We start from the raw sequence: 18269 nt of genomic DNA on the forward strand, positions 1-18269 counted from the left end.
AGACCTGTTTGGCCAAGTATGGGTGTATGGTGATACAGTCATGACCTCTTTGTCTCACACAACATGGAATAACTTCACCATGACACTTTTACCTTTGCGACCCTTTTCAAAGACTTCAAACAAACATGAATTCTTCAAGAACATTTATTCTGTTCTCAACGACGTGGCACGTGGATGTCCTTTCCTCCTCTTTAATCAATGAAGGCCAGGTCCACACATTTCACATACGTTTGATGAAAGAGGCTGAGACAAACTGAACAAACATGAAATTATCAAAAACGTATTTAGGCATACTGTGTCCGAATGGATGTAGCTCTTGGACATCCTGTTCTTCTTTGTGACCTAATCTGAACTGTTTTGAGGTAAATGTTCACATATAAACCAGTCTAATATTTATGTTAACAGAACTTTAAGGGATTCTTCATCCTTGGACCTTTCTTCCTCTGAAGAACATGGCTCCTGAAAGGATGCAAAATATGTGGTTTTCCAATATATCTGTAATGTAGTAAACAGCACTAAAACCTTTGCCATACTGCTCACCTTTGCTTCACAATGCTGTCGTGACCTCCACGTGGGAGGCATTTTTCTAATTTTCTGTGTGCAAGGAACATGACTCCTTAAGATGGGGCACAGGCAGACATTGGTTCATTTATGACTTGATTTCATGCACATTAAATGAAACCAGTTTACTTCCACTCACCGGTTCTTCAGTATCAACCTGATCTCTGTTTCTCATGGATCCATTGTCCTCTGTTTTTTCTATGTGTGAGGAGCACAAATCGTAAACAGGAGATTTTGTGATTTAGAGGTCATGTACAGAAATCCTCTAAAAAATAACTATACCGTCTGTACACATCACTACACCAAGCTTAATACTCATCACCTTGGCTTCAATGCAGGCTGTCAGACCCTCCTCAATATTCTTCTCATTTTTTAATTAAGGGATAGATAGATAGATAGATAGATAGATAGATAGATAGATAGATAGATAGATAGATAGATAGATAGATAGATAGATAGATAGATAGATAGATAGATGTTGGGGTTTTACTCACACTTTAAATGCTGAGATGGTCCTGTTATTCAACAGAATTACATTCAAAGGTTTCCAGCTGCCACACTATGAAATGTATACTTACTACTGGTTTTGCTCCTTAATGACTAGATGACTCCAGAGTTTACAGTGATATACAGCATCCTAAACAGCATGGAGTTAATCATAAAACAGAGACATGAATATGTCAGCTACTCACAAGGTTGGTAGTCTCTATTACCTCATACGGGTTTTCTTCTTCCTCACAACTGAGCTGCAATGATGAGCGCAGTAAGAAAGCATATTCTGTTGGCACAAAAGACCAAAACATGCTTACAGATGCAGATTTCTTTAGTTGAACATTCCTCACCTGTTCTAAGCTTATGGGCCAATTGATGTATGAGTTTCTCTGAGCCCATGGATTCCTCCTTAACCTTCCATGCCTTTTTCTGTGGCGGTAGTAAATGAATAGGGTGAGCGTTACAGTGATGAGCACAATCACAGCAACAATAGCTACTGCTGTAGTTCCTGCTGTAGGTCCATGCCTGTCAATCACTGTTGATGGAGATGTGATATTGAGTACAGGCTCACGGTCTTCAATACCCACTCCTGCTGTAATTTCAGCTGTAGTTTCTGATATAGGTCCATGTCCGTCAGTCACTGTTGATGGAGATGTGATTTTGAGTATCAGCTCACAGTTTTCCATGCCCACACGGTTCTGGACGGTACAGCGGTAGGCTCCAGAGTCCCTCTCTGTGATCTGATCCAAGTATAAGTCCCCTCTTCGAGTGTCAACAAAAGCGTCCGGATGCAGCATCCGGTTTCCGCTTCGCTTTTTCCATCTGTATTTAAGCGGTGGAGTGCCTTGTGAGGATTTGCATCTGAGCTTTATATTTGTACCTAACACAGCTTCACCATCCATGTAACATACTGGCTTGTCTGGCCTCTCCATTACAATCAGAAAAATGTATTTAATCTGTTCTCTAGCTGACTTTCTCACCTTACATTGGTATGTTCCAGAATCTGTACGCCTAAGGTCAGTGATGCTTAGAGAAGCATCACCGTCTTGGGGCTCAGGAGATGTAAAGTAGAGCCTGTTCTTTAAAGGGGCATATCAATTATTATGAATGGTACTTTGACTATACCGGAGAATGCATTTTTCATCTCCCTGCCTGATTGGTGGCACTATGCTCCACTCTATGTCCAGATTTTCCAAATCCTCAGAATCAAGGGTGAACTGACAGTTAAGAGACACATTTCTGTCTCTAGTTCCATAATAGAGATCATTGTCAGATGTTATTTTTAGAGAATAAGCTTGTTCATGGGTAAGAGCGCATAAGATCATCATGGCAATAGTCCATAGCATGGTGAAATATCCTGGGAGGCAGCAATGTTGATGCACAAGCATAATGATGTACTTGGATAGGTGGGCTGCAGATTCAGATTGCACTGCCTGGGTTTCACTGTAAAACATAAGGGTTCCAGTGAGGGTCAGACTGTACATGAGAACACACATGTTAAACATGGTGCAAGAAAACTGATCTGTTGCAACATATTAGACCTCCTCACACCAGTTTGCTACAAATATCAGAACTTTCAACATTTGTTTTTTTTATCCACAAAATCAGGCATTTTGGAGGCGCCGAAGCTGGTATGGCAGCCGCCCCCAGCGCTACGGGCGGTGGTGGCTGCGGTTGCTTGGAGAGAACAACCACAGGTGGTTATCTATGGCGTCATTATAGTGCCATATTCCGCGAGCATAAAAACAGAATCAGCGAGCAGAAAGACCACTCTCCGCGCGCTCGCGAACACTCTCCGCGCGCTCGCGAACACTCTCCGCGCGCTCGCGAACTCTCTCCGCGCGCTCGCCATCTCTCTCCGCACGCTCGCGGTCACTCTCCGCACGCTCGCGGTCACTCTCTACGCTCTCGCTGTTTCTCTCTATAACTTCTGCTCGCTCGACTTTGCTGACTTTTGGCACTGGGGGGCGGGTATTGAATAGACGCCCCGTAACACCCCTCCTTTCTGATTGGTCACTTAAACGCCTGGGTCAGAGCCAATCCGAGGCAGAGTAGGGCGGGTCATCATTGCAGTTGGTGGCAGAAGAATGTGATTTAGAACGGAGAAAAAAAGAAGTAAGTAGAGGAACAGACAGATATTTAAATTAAGAACTTGCTTCAAGGGAGGATGGAGGCTCCTTGAAATCAAAGCACATGGGTTATCAAAACAGACTAGACTTTCATAGTTCCCATAGTTTCTGTAGTGGCCGTTTGTCAAACAAATAATGATTTCAAATCAAACTTCAAATTATGTGAATCAAAAGGCCACTGTTGCACCTTGGGTTGTGGTTTACGCGGATAAGAAAAAACATAAGGTCCAAACAAAAGTCAAGTCAACGAAACGTGGTTTATTTAACCAAAAACTTCAGGTGCTCCCCTAACGTGCCCAAAGAAAACAAAACACAACTAATAAACAAGAAACACCTAAACAAAACAAATAATAAACAATAATACTAATAGAAATGTAACCATAATGAAATCAAATAAACTGATTAAGAATAACCAAAACTAACTACTCACTAAACAAAAATATTAAACTAAACAGCACTAAATAATAACAATAAATAAATAGCTCCAACAGTTTCTATGGAAGCAAAACGTGTCTAACATTTAAACTGAAATGCATTTGCATTTCATGTTAAGAATAATAAATCAATCAATCAACCTATTTTATTAAAATCTCCTTGTCTTTTTCATTTTTATTAAAATGTCCTTTTCTTTTTCATTTTAATTAAGTGAAAGAATGAGTAGTTTTGAAAAAGTCAATTTTATTTATACTACTCATTCTTTCACTTTTTTCTCTGACATCTCCGTCCGCCGTTCTAAATCACATTCTTCTGCCACCAACTGCAATGATGACCCGCCCTACTCTGCCTCGGATTGGCTCTGACCCAGGCGTTTAAGTGACCAATCAGAAAGGAGGGGTGTTACGGGGCGTCTATTCAATACCCGCCCCCCAGTGCCAAAAGTCAGCAAAGTCGAGCGAGCAGAAGTTATAGAGAGAAACAGCGAGCGTGCGGAGAGAGATCGCGAGCGCGCGGAGAGAGATCGCGAGCGCGCGGAGAGAGATCGCGAGCGCGCGGAGAGTGTTCGCGAGCGCGCGGAGAGTGGTCTTTCTGCTCGCTGATTATGTTTTTATGCTCGCGGAATATGGCACTATAATGACGCCATAGTTATCCTGTCGGCTACCGCGGCAGCGGCCGGCCAGAACAACCACCGGGGGTTAGTCTATCGGTGGTGGTGGCCGCGGCTGCAGTTGCCGGGAGAGAACAACCACCGGTGGTTATATTACTATAAATAAATATATTGGGTGTGTGGTGGTAATTTGCTCCGCATGCCACGATGTCTCACTCTCAAAAGTTGGCAGCCCTGCTATATAACATTATAAACGGGGAGGCAAAAATTAAGGACAGTTCTGTCAAATATCATGCATAAAGTTATTCCACCTGATATATTCATCCCTAGTCAACAGCTAACGTTCCCATAAATTATTATAGATCTTGATCTTTACTGAGAGAACAGATTTGTGTGTCTTCGAACCACTCATTTATGATAAAACGCTCGCTCCTCGCTCTTTGCTGACGGAGGATAGGCCAACGTTCTGGCAACCTCGACTCTGGAAGGGAGGGGGTGGAGTGGGAGGCGGATACGACTCACCACAGTGTTTTGATTTTGAGTGTAGTAATCGTTTTTGGCCACATTGTTACAGATGGCGCCTTTAACCAACAACAATCACCAAAAGTCCACAAACTCCAAGGGGGAGTAGTAATAAATACACAAAGTATCTAAAATATTCCAAAGCATATTCAGTAAATGATGTAATTAAATTGTTTATTGATTATGTCAAATGAGATCTATTTGACCCGTGTTATGGAGAGACAGCTTTACAGTAAGTTGGGTTCATAATTGCCACAGCTCTATCATATTACAGTAGTGTGTTCCTGATACATTTTATCAGAAGTTTTACAAGTTTTAATCTTTTACTGCAAAAGTGGATCCTCAGTTATTACTATACAGACAAAATGGACAGATGCACTCGCAGAACTTTTACCCCCACCTCTGCCAATTGTAGCTCGGAGATTTCAAACTAAAATAAAACTGTATCTACAGAAGAGACCAAAATGGGCCACAAATCCACATCTGAACAGCATTTTAGCAAGAAAAAGAGTAAAAGTGTGGTCTAATTGTGCAGCATTACAGCAATGTAACAGGAAAAGGAAACAGAAAGTGGGCTATAAACCATAAATTGACTCTTACCTGCAGAAGAGCTGAAACCTTTCAAAACCTGTGCAGATTTAGCAGCATCAACATCACCAACACACTGTAGCAGCCAATCAGTGCAGTCATTGACTTTTCAGCCAATCAGAGCAGACCCATGTCCTCTGTGTGTGAAGGGCACGAAGAGAGCAAATGTTCAGGAGGAATCGTGGACAGAGGTGTTGCAGCAACCAAAAAAACATACTGACATGTTGGATATCTCTGCAGACTGGGCAATGAATGACTGCTTGTTGTTTTTGTTGCACTTTATTAGCATTCATTAGCATGGTTTTAGATAGCTTAAATGACATAAAAACCTGTTATATGCATTTAAATACACTCAAGGTTCCCTTTAAACAGGTTGGTTGTTTTTATCAGCTGTTTTATCCCCTTATAGATCACAGCATGCTCACACTGGAAACGTTCAGATAGATAGATTTGCTTTATTGATCCCTAACTGGGAAATTGTTTGGTTCCAGCAGCAGAAGTACAAATGTAAAAGTGCATTATACAGTATTAAGCAAGTAGCTTAAATAGAATAAATCAAATCATATAAAAAATATCAAATATAAAATATGAAAGATGAAATAAAAACTATAAAACAGGAAAAAGAGTTAGTGAAAAAACAAATATGGCAGTGGCCAGGTATTTTATTACTATATAGCAGAGAGTTGTGAGTTATCTCTGTCAGACAGATGTGAGTTATTGTACATTGTAATGGCTTGCGGCAGGAATTTTCCTTTATCGGTCTCTATCTTTAGTGTATGCAAACAGCAGATCCAGGGTGTTGTTTTCACTGGTGGGGCAGTCAACATACTGATGGAAGGTTGGCAGTAGTTTATCCAAAGTGACATGATTAAAATCACCAGTAATGACGGTGAAAGCATTGGGGTATTGAGTCTGAGAACCGGGGAACATATGTTCCCCTGGTCTCATACAAAGCGGGGAACATAGGACCTGGGGAACATAGGACCCGGGGAACATAGGTACGGCCCCGTCTGGAGAGAGTCCTGCCTTGCTCCTGTCAACCCGATTGTACCTCAATGATTACCGACCAGTTGCCCTCACATCTCATGTGATGAAGGTGCTGGAGAGTCTGGTCTTGGCCCACAAGAGGCCACAGATGAAGGCTCTCCTAGACCCTCTACACTTTGCTTACCAGCCCAATCTGGTAGTTGACGACACCGTCATCTGCCTGCTGCAATGAGCCCATTTGCACCTGGATGGTGGTGGCAGCACTGTGAGAATCCTATTTATAGTACTGTAGAATTCATTTATGTTTAAAGTCTTTGAAAGAGTAACTTTTGTAAGCCCACTTAAATGATACACTTTTTTTGTTGTTTTTTTTTGTTTTGTTTTACAAATTGTATATTGTATACTCTTCCTGCGACAATTTTTTTTTATAAACTGACATTTTAAGTTACATTTTAAAAAAAGTAATTCCTGCTGTTCTAATATAATTTTAAACTCATTGAAGGTTTCCAGTGTAAGCAAAAGCATGCTGTGGTCTGTAAGGGAAAAATCAGCTGATGAAAACAACCAGCCTGTTTAAAGGGAGCCTGGGATATATTTGAATGCATGTAACAGGTTGTAAAATGTTATTTAAGCTATCAATGCTAATGAATGCTAATAAAGTGCAACTAAACTCATTGCACAGACTGCACAGATATCCAACATGTCAGTATTTTGGATTGCACACAATTGCTGGTTGCTGCAACACCTCTGTCCATGATTCTTCCTGAACTTTTGCTCTGATTGGCTGAAAAGTTAATGACTGCACTGATTGGCTGCTCCAGTGTGTTGGTGATATTGTGGACTTTCTTAACTTTTCTGAACTGGCCTCGAGGTTGTTGCATCATCCTGCTTTGTGTTCAGCTAATTCTGCAAAGGGTTTGAAAGGTTTCAGCTCTTCTCCAGGTAAATATCAATTGCTGGTTTGTAGCCCACTTTCTGTTTCCTTTTCCTATCATATTGCTGTAATGCTGCACAATTACACCACACTTTTACTGTTTTACTTGCTATAATGCTGTTCAGATGTGGATTTGTGGCCCACTTTGGTCTCTTTTGTAGATAAAGTTTAACTTTAGTTTGAAGTCTCCGAGCTACAATTGGCGAAGTTGGAGGTAAAAGTTCTGCGAGTGAATCTGTCCATTTTCTGCCCTTATAGTAATAACCGAGGACCCACTTTCGCAGTAAAAGATTAAAACTTGTAAAATGTGTGATACTATGTATTCTGCTTTCAAGTAGCACACTACTTTAACCTTCCTCTTGTGTTAGCTTTCTGTTATCATCTCTTATGTTAAGGGTCGGTTTTGACCCATGTATTAAATCAGCTATAAAATACACTAAAATCATTAAGCTATCATCCAATTTGTTTCTCATCTCTTGCTTACCTTGTTAGGCCTCCTTATCCATGAAAATGTTGGTTTTAATACTGTGGGTGTGGGCTTCTGGGCCTTTTTTTTGTCAGTATACACTTCCATTTCAATTTTAAAAAATATTGGTAAAATGAACATAAAGAGAATCATATTAATAAATAAAAGGTTGTTGTGTTACCTGACTATTACTGAAGGGTATAGAACACATCTCTTAAATACATTTGTTTTATTGATTTTTTCATTTTAATATTAATAACTAAAGTAACATCTATGGTGTTACGGGTCAATTTCGACCCATATATATTTACATTATATTTCAGCAATAGAACTAGAGAAGTTCTTGTCTGAGGTCACAGCTGGTAAAAAAAAATAATGATCACAAGTATTAGAAGTAAGTAGTAGATATTGTCACCCTGCAGTCCAGGGGTCATATCGAGGACCACACGTTTTCCTTGTTTTTTCTCAGGGATGCCACTCGCAGCTTTGCCTGTGTAAATCTGTTTCCAGGCATAGCTGGTTTTTGCATCGCAGGCTGCCCAGATTTGTGTGCTGTATTTCCCTGGCTTACTGGGTATGTATTGCCGGAAGGGGCATTTTCCTCCACGTTCATCCACTGTCACCTCTGGCCCTTGGTTGAACATCATCGGAAGGAGCTGCATCCATCTCTCCCAGACATCCTTGATGGGAGCAAGCTTGTCAGATCTCGCTCTGGTCTCTCTGTTGTCAAATCTGAGGACTCTTGATATCATTTGAAATGTCTGAAGTGACATTATTGCCCGGAAAATATTTCTGCCTGTCAATGTGCCCCATAGACTATCAGTGGCCTCATTGCAGGATCTGTACACTTCAGCAAGAAGAAGAACACCAAAGAAAGCATCCAGGGATTCCTTATCAATGCCTTTCCACATGTCGCCATGGACTTCTTTTCCTTCAAGGTTTCACCTCACATCTTTGTTTGTTTTATTTTTATGCAGGTATACTGGAAAACCACACAAAATGAGAATCCCCAAAAGCTCACATGATTAGGAGAGGAGCTGGCTATCAGTGTGTCAGCGCTTATTATTGCTTTATAATTGTATTATTATAACTGGGTCGAAACCGTCGACCCTAACACCACAAAGGTTATAATTTCAATCAGAGCATTAATTTTTTATAATTTCGTGAAAATATATATTCTTTTGTTTTATTTTGTTGAAATGGAGGTTCCTGACAAAGTCAAAAAGCATTGATGCAATAAACAATTTTTTGTAATTCTTGTATGAATTTAAAATTTAAAACGGGTCAGTGCTGACCCTAACACAAGAGGAAGGTTAATATTATAGAGCTGTGGCAATTATGTACCCAACTTACTGTAAAGCTGTCTCTTCATATTTAACATGGGTCAAATAGTTCTCATTTGACATAATCAATAAAAATGTATTTCATCATTTACAGAATACGCTTTGGAATATGTTATATACTTTGTATATTTATTTCCACTCCCCCTGGGGTTTTGTGGGCTTTTTGTGATTGTTGTAGCTTAAAATGCCTGACATTCGTAGGCTTTATTTTCTTTACATCACAGGAGAAGGGGTATTTTAAACAATCTCACATTGACACCATATGTAAATAATATTTTCAATTGCAGTTATTTAGTTTACATCGTGTAGATTTTCAAACAGTCCAGTTGCCTTCAGATTTTAGATGAGCCTTTGCTTTACCATGACCTGGATGACTTCATGACCTGAAGGACCTTCACACACGTTTACTCAAGCAGATGCATCTAAAACTCATGCATTGATAGGCACTTAAGAATAGAACACATGAGGAAGATTAAACTAAAGAAATCTGCACATGTAAGGGTGTTGTGTGCCAACGGTTAGAATATTCTTTCATACTGTGCTCATCATTGCAGCTCAGGTGTCAGAAAGAAGACGACCCGTATTGCAGAATGGAGACTACCGACTCTGTGAGTAGTGTTCAGATATTCATGTCTCTGTTTCATGATTAACTGCATGCTGTTTAGGATGATGTGTATAACTGTACACTCTAGAGTATACATTTCATAGTGTGGCAGCTGGAAACCTTTGAATGTAATTCTGTTGAATAACAGGACCATCTTAACATTTAGAGTGTGAGTAAAAACCCAACATCAAACAATCTGTCCTTTAAATGAAAAAAATCTCATTATATTTCTCCAGGTGCTGCCTCCCTATTCAGAGGGCAATGAGAAGAATACATCTACTGAGGAGGGTCTGACAGCCTGTGTTGAAGCTAAGGTGAGGAGTATTAAGCTTGGTTTAGTGATGTGTACAGACAGTATTTATTTATTTGTTCATTTCGGGCATGTCAGTTAGATCAAACATCATCACACATTATCTTAGTTTAATACATACACATGGCCGAAAGGGAAAGAGGGAGCAGGTACTCACCACAGTGTACCACAGTACCCTGTACATCATCTGTGCTGTGCGACAGTTTATTAAATCATACAATTTGAGTATTCTAGATTTGATAAATAATTGATTTGTATGTTCCCTGTAATTGGCATAATGTAGAATTCTTAGAGCTTTTTTTTGGAGAATTAGCAGGGGCTGTGTGCTGCCTGTGTCCCCAAACCTCTGCACAATATTGCAGATGAGGAGATACTGGTGTGCAAATAGATGGAGTGCTTTCTGATTTAGCAGTTTTTGTACTTTCCAAAGTATGAACACACTTCTGGCCAGCTTACTTTTTAAGTGTCTTATGTATGGCTTCCAACTTAACATTTTGTCGATAATTACGCCTAGCCCTTTGTTCTCACTAACCCTTTCAATATCCACTCCATTTACTTGGCTGTTCGTACTCTTCTTGTAGCCTTTTTTTCCATACAGCATGTATTTGGTTTTCTCCAGATTTAGTGATAGTCTATTTATGTTAAACCACACATGAAGCTTGGCCATTTCATTATTGACTGTTTCCGCCAATTGATTCAAATCATCTCCCGAGCAGAAAATATTTGTGTCATCTGCAAATAATATTAATTTCAATATTTAATTTAACCCTAACCCTAACCCATTTCAATATTGGATACTTAGCATATGTCGTTTGTTTATAGTATAAACAGTTTTGGACCCAGAACTGACCCCTGTGGGACCCCACAAACTATGTCCAAGCACATTGATGTGCTATACCCTATTTTAACGTATTGGGATCTGTTGTGTAGGTAGCTCTTAACCCAATCCAGTACTATGCCTCTATTACCATATCTTTCTAGTTTAGCTATCAAGATGTCATGGTTAATGGTGCCAAATGTGTCAAGGTGTCTTTTTTCAAATCTATAAAGATTCCTATGGAATGCACTTTTTGGTCAATTGCATCAGTGATGATTTCCACAGACTCAGTTAAAGCTAGAGCAGTCGAGTGGTTTCTTCTGAATCCATATTGGCTGTCGTATAACAGATTGTGTTTGTTGATGAAGCTGTCTAGCCTATTGTTCAATAATTTCTCTAGAATTGTTCACAGCTGTGGTAGTATTGAGACTGGTCTGTAGTTAGTAAGTTCATGTATATCACCTTTTTATCACCAGTATAGTTATTTTTAGGATTTCTGTCCATGACCTCTAAATCACAAAATCTACTCTAGGATTTGTGCTCCTCACAGATAGAAAAATCAGAGGACAATGGATCCATGGGAAAAAGAGACAAGGCTGATGTTGAAGGAAAGGTGAGAGGAAGTAAACTGGTTTCATTTTATGTGCATGAAATCAAATCATACATTAACCAATATCTATCTGTTCTCCATCTCAAGAGCCATGTTCCTTGCACACAGAAAGTGAGAAAGGTGCATCCCACTAGAAGGTCATGACAGCGTAAAACAAAGGTGAGCAGTATGATGAAGGTTTTAGGGCTGTTTACTACATTACAGATATGTTGGAAAACGACATCTTTTTGTATCCTTTTAGGAGCCATGGAGGAAGAAAAGTACAAGGATCAAGAATCCCTTAAAGTTTTGTGTTCGTTAACATAAATATTAAACTGGTTTGTATGTATACCTTTACAGAAAAGAATGTCCAGGAGCCACATCCATTAGGACAAAGTGAAGTTCCTAAATATGTTTTTGACGATTTCATGTTTGTTCAGAATTTGTCTCAACCTCTTACCTCAAATGGACCTGTCCCTAACTGAATAAAGACTCAGTCAGCAGGAGAGGACATCCAAGTGCTACAGTCCTTGAGGACAGAATAAATGTTAAAAATGTTATTGAATACACAGCTTTTGAGAAAGAATTTATTTGTTTTGTCTTTGAAAAGGGTCTCACAGGTATACACGTTGGGTGTTTTAGCCTTTAGATACTGAGAAAGTGGTCTTCAACAATCTCATGAATGCTGGAGTCATACTGAAATTGCTTCCTGTTGTGTGAGACAAAGAGGTCATGACTGTATCTCCATACACACATAGTTGGCCAAACAGGTCTCAGTCATTCTCTAGCCAACTTTGCATTTTTAATAACTAAAGGGTCTCAGAGGTAAAAGTTGGGTGTTTTAGCCTTTAGGCACTGAGAAAGTGGTCTTCAATAATCTCATGAATGCTGGAGTCATATTGAAGTTACTTCCTGTTGTGTAGAACAGAGGTGTCATGACTGTATCTCCACACACCCATATTTGGCCAAACAGGTCTCAGTCATTCTGTAGCCAACTTTGCCTTTAGATAGATAGATAGATAGATAGATAGATAGATAGATAGATAGATAGATAGATAGATAGATAGATAGATAGATAGATAGATAGATAGTTTATTGATATTTATTGTTATAGCAGCATAAGACATTTTTGAGAATAGAAAAAAGACATACTGTACAATATAGGTAGAATAGAAGGTATACAGCATATATACAAGAAAGACCATTCACTGTAGTCTATGAAGTAAAATATAATATAAACATATGTAACAACTGTAAATATAAATATATATGTCAGTGTTGTTTGTAAATGAGCAATAAGACAGGAAGAATTTATATATAAAAACTACATAAAGTATATACAACTGTGCAAAAGTATATACAACTGTGCAGAAAACAGTGTAGCGGTACCTGGAAGTAGTATGAATAATTAATATATAAACAATAAATAAACTGTTAAGGTGCAGAGAGTCCTCAAATGGCCGACGAGCTGAATTTCTACTGCAGGTTTGATCACCGAGCTGCCGAGGGGCAGCAGTTGCAGCAGCTCCAGCAGTTTTTGGCAAGTAATCTTAATTTCTGTCGTAAAGACTATCAAAACCTGGCCGGAGGGGGCTCTAGCACAGCTACAAGACTGCTTTGAGCACACTGTGTGGGACATATTTGCACAAACTGACTTGGATGAATACACCCAAACTGTGCTGTTCTACATTACATCTTGTGTGGACACAGTCACTGTGCACAAAAAAGTCAGAGTTTTTCCAAACCAGAAACCATGGATGAACAAGACAGTACAGACTCTTCTCAAAGCCTGTGATGCTGCATTCAGGTCAGGTGACATAGCCAGGTATAGTTCAGCCAGAGCTGGCCTGAAAAGGGCCATCAGGGAGGCGAAACAGGAATACAAGAAACAAATACAGGACCACTTCACAGACAATGACCCAAGGCGGGCATGGCAGGGAATAAAGAGCATCACAAACTACAAGGGTAGCAACTCCACGGTCTCCAACACAGACGCCTCGCTAGCAGATGAACTGAACTGTTTCTTTGCTCGCTTCGAGGTCAAGAGTCCAACATCGGGTGTGCTGCCTTCACCTGCTCCAAGAACCTACCCACTCACAGTACAGGAGGGTGATGTGAGGAGGGTGCTTAGATCAGTGAACCCAAGGAAGGCTGCCGGCCCAGACGGAGTACCTGGGAAGGTGCTCAAGGAATGCGCTGACCAGCTTACTGCTGTCTTCATCAACATCTTCAATCTGTCCCTTGCCCAGGCCGCCATTCCATCCTGCCTGAAGACATCCACCATCATCCCGGTTCCAAAAAAGCCCAGTTATGTGCCTAAAACTGCAGAAAAATTCAAATGGAGCGACCCCTCATGGGCAGATGAAAAGACTGAGAGGGTTCAAACCACCACAGGACTGGCCCACCTGGTGTGCAAAATCACTGACAAAACTACTACAAGCTTGAGAGGAAAACGTTTTTTCTGGTTAGAGCAAGAAAGATCCAGACCCTTTAACCTATACACTTTTAGACTATATGTAGGTGTTGGTGCTGGATTATCTCGGCCCCCAAAGGACCATGTCCTGTGAATTGCAGTTGCAGACTTTTTTTTATGTATACAATGAAAGCATGATCTACAATGACCTTTGACACTGACTGAGGCCTTCCCAGACCAGTTGCCGTTTTGCCATGATTTGGTCACCAAAGCAGGTGGAGGCCTGAAATTTTAACTATGAGACACAACTTAGAAATAAATTAGGGCCTGGATTAGAAATGTTTAGTCAGTGATTCTGCACTATTGGTCAGATCCAACATTACAGTATCGTCCCAACATTTATTTATTAGAACCTATTTATTTGCTGATCTGTTCTGTGCACGTGCCACTCATTGCACGTCTGTCCATCCTGGGAGAAGGATCCCTCCTCTGCGGCTCTTCCTGAGGTTTCTTCCACCTTTTTTCTCCTGCTAAAATGTTTTTTTGGGGGCAAGTTTTTCCTCACTTGAACTGAGGGTCTAAGGACAGAGGGTGTCATCTCTCTGCAGATTGAAAATTTGTGAATGTGGGCTATACAAATACAATTTGATTTGATTTGGTATTTCCTACAGATTTTTTTCCACAAAAGGGTTGAATATGGAAATGTTGGGTTTATACTGCAGATGTTGTTTGTTGGAAACAACATCCCCACATTATATTGCAGTCATGACACCTCTGTTTCACACAACAGGAAGTAACTGCTCCAGCATTTGTGAGATTATTGAAGACAACTTTCTCAGTACTTAAAGGCTAAAACACCCAACTTGTACCTTTGAGACCCCTTATTAAAGATACTAACTTGACTAGAGAATGACTGAGCCCTATATGTCCAAATATGGGTGTATGTAGATACAGTCATGACCCCTCCATTTCACAGAGAGACCCATTATTAAAAATACACAGTTTGGGGGGGTATCACGTGATGGCAGTGAGCTGAGCAGAAGCTTGTGCCGCTCTGTGCCAATTTTCTAATTTTCCTGACAACAACCGGCAATTTTTCTTATGAACATAACAGGCTATGTCCTTGGAATACTTTTGGCCACAGTCTTTTGACCATATGGGAAGAACCAGAGGAAACAAAGACAAAAAAGACGTCCCGACTGAGCCCGGTGCCGACACACAAGATGGTGACATTGCCAAAGTTGAAACCTCAGATGGGCTTGACCTTGCCCTTGCTAAAAAGCATAATGACCCGCAACATTATTCAAGTTATTGATGATAAATATAAATAATAAATAATCTACAAGAATGCCACGGAGATCCATGCTGCTAGCAAGCAGCTAGATGAAGCAGAGGATAGGCTATTAACAGTTGAAAACTCTGCCGTGACAAAAGAACCGAGGATTGTGGAGCTGGAAAAGGAGGTGCCTAAACATTTGTCGTCGGCCTGCTGGAGGATACAGAGACTGGGCAGTCGGTGGAATTTTTCGAATCATGGCTACCTCGCATGCTAAAGATGACCACAAAAGCCGGCCACATAAAGCTGGATAGAGCCCACTGCACCCTCTTACCGAAGCTGGATCCGAACAGGAGCCTCAGGTCACTGCTGCTATGATTTCACGCCATCAGAGACATTCAGGGTTATGGAAGCGGCGCGTCGGGTGAGCCAGGATGGTGGCTTAATCTACAATGGAGCCAGGGTCTCTTTTTACAGTGAGATAGTGATAAAGAAACGCAAAGCATACAAAGCGGTGAAACAGCGGCTGTGAGAGCGAGGGATGCCATATGCTATGCTGTTCCCAGCTGCTCTACAGGTGACATGCAGGAGCTCCAAAAATTAGGAGCTGGCGGAGGTGCGCGCTTTCATTGAATCCTTACCCGGAAGACAACAACGTATTCCACCTCATTTTTATCACTCCCACAGGGAGGTCTCTTTTAGTTTTCTTGGCACGCTATTCATCAGCTGTCTGTTCACTCTTGATGAGTTTGAAAGATGCTTGTATGGTGAACAGTCCCTGTTCATTTGGGGAAAGACTCTCAGTTTGTTTTTCTCTGTTGTACATTTGTTATGTTTGTTCAGTGTAGTTCATGTGTTCAGCTCAGGACATGACATTTCAATAAGTTATATGTGGGCTATCAGTGTGGCGTTTTCTGTCCCTGCTAAGTGTAACTGTCCTGTGTATTTGATAATAGTATCTTACGGCCATGTCTAATTCATATAATATCACGATCTGTTCTTGGAACATCTGTGGCCTCCAAAAACCCGCCAAGCGGATGGCGGTATTATGATTTTTTAAAAAGGAAGATGTGTCGCCTTCCTCCAGGAGACTCACCTTTAGGATAAGGATAATGCTAAGTTGCAAAGGAGTTGGGTAGGGCAGGTCTTTGCTACTTCATATTCTTCTTTCAGACGGGGCGTAGCCATTTTGATCAGTAAAAATCTGGCATTTAGGTCTCTTGACTGTGTTAAAGCGGAACTAGACCAGAAGTTCCTATTATCGCTGTTTTTTTTGGTGTGTATCTGCGTCATTACCTTGTTTATGAAGCCTGACGGTTCGAAACAAACAGTTCAGCCATTGCTGAGAAAGTTTTGTTTTATTGTAATCTCGGGGCTCAACGAGATCACTGAAAATCCCGTTAACGTTACGTAAGCAGCGGTTCTCCTGAACAACCGATCGTCCTGCTCCGGGCGGTAGTCCGGGCACATCCGGTTGCGTACATTGAACCGCAGAAGAAGAATAACGTCCGTTGTGGAGGTGTTTCACGAGCAACAGTGTCTTCTGACTCTGGGTCTGACTCCGGTTTAAAGTCATAAAGGGACTGCGGCGGAGAGTCGTGACAAAGCTATTTTTAAACACTGTTAACCCTGTAAGACCCACGGTTGTAAATTTACAACGTTAACTTTAGCCATCCCTAAAAACTATCTGTTATATTTTATCTGGTTTTTTTTACCACATGTACATAGTCATTGGGTCTTATTGTTCAGTCTAACAATGTTAGTGGATGTTACATTTGTTTATAAGTCCCACTTTATGGCCATGAACGCATACAACTTTTCAAGATTTCCTCCGAACAAAATCTCTTAGTTTCATTGGACTGGATTCATCAGATTAAAGTAAGTAAAATGTCTTTTATATTTTTTTTGGATGTTATTATAATGTGTAGAGCATGTACATATTTAGTTATTGTGAAATAGATGCATCAAATTTCATTTAGAGCTTGTTACATAATTGTTGTAAATTTACAACACTGGGTCTTGGTGGTAGCAAAAATAGCAGGCTTGTTACAGTGGACACAGACAGGTGATATTCCCTCCACAACACCACTGCCTGAAACAGAGGATTTTCTTTATACATGAACAGTATACATTACATACATTATACCCTTGTGTTGTGTTCTGGTCAAATTTGACTGTTTTTAAAGTTTTATGTCTAAAAAAATACATAGTTAATTTGATCAGACTGAGCTAAAATCCCATGTCTTTGTCTACAAAGAGGATATCAACAGACAATTCAGTTCAGGGAAAGGTGTAAATGTTCCTGAATGTGGGGTTTGGATGTAAGTGGGGGTTTGCATGTTTTTCTTTTAGTATGATAAGTAGAGACCATAGGCTCAGACAATTACATTTACATTTAGGGCATTTAGCAGATGCGTTAGTCCAAAGTGACTTACAATCAGCAGACAGTATTGTCTGCCTTGAAAGCATTTCTACCCAGAGGACTTGGTCCACCACCCTATATATTCCTTCAGGTTATGTACTACAATATACAAAGCATATTTATACATGTTAATTCATTGCTTTTTTTTCCAGAATGCCACCAGCAAGGAGAGAGCCGTGATACAGTGTGCAGGATGTGATTGATATCATCCAAACTGGAGAGAGTGAAGTTGAGATGGAACTCAATGACACTGATGAGAGTGATGAAGACTCAGATGAAGATATCTGTCAACAAGTGGACAAAGAAAACCAACCACCCATGGACTGTCCAGCTGATAATTACGTGGACATCGAGTCAAAAACAAACAAACACATCATGCACCGTGACAGGTGTCGCTGGCCGAAGAAATATTTCATCAGTCGCAACACAGATTTTTCTGGTCTGGATATGATCTTAAGGAGAAAGAGAGTCCAGCAACACAGACAGTGACATCATGAAGCCTCTGAATGCTCAGAAGAGACCATCCAAGAGATGTGCACACCTGTTATTGGATGTACGTAAAGACATGAAGACAGAGATAGGATGCTGAAATAAAGGATTCACCAACACACAATGCAGCAAGTGTAAGTCGCCTTTGCTTTTCAGAGGACAAGAACTGTTTTTAAGACATTCACTGACAATGAAAGTTTGTCATGAAAAGAAAAAAGGAATGAAGAAGTTGCTAGAAAAAGATAGAGTTTTATCCTGTTTATTTATTTATGTATTTATTTT

The sequence above is a fragment of the Microchirus variegatus genome, assembly GCF_963457635.1.
Source record: "Microchirus variegatus genome assembly, chromosome: 4".
Classification (NCBI taxonomy): Eukaryota; Metazoa; Chordata; class Actinopteri; order Pleuronectiformes; family Soleidae; genus Microchirus; species Microchirus variegatus.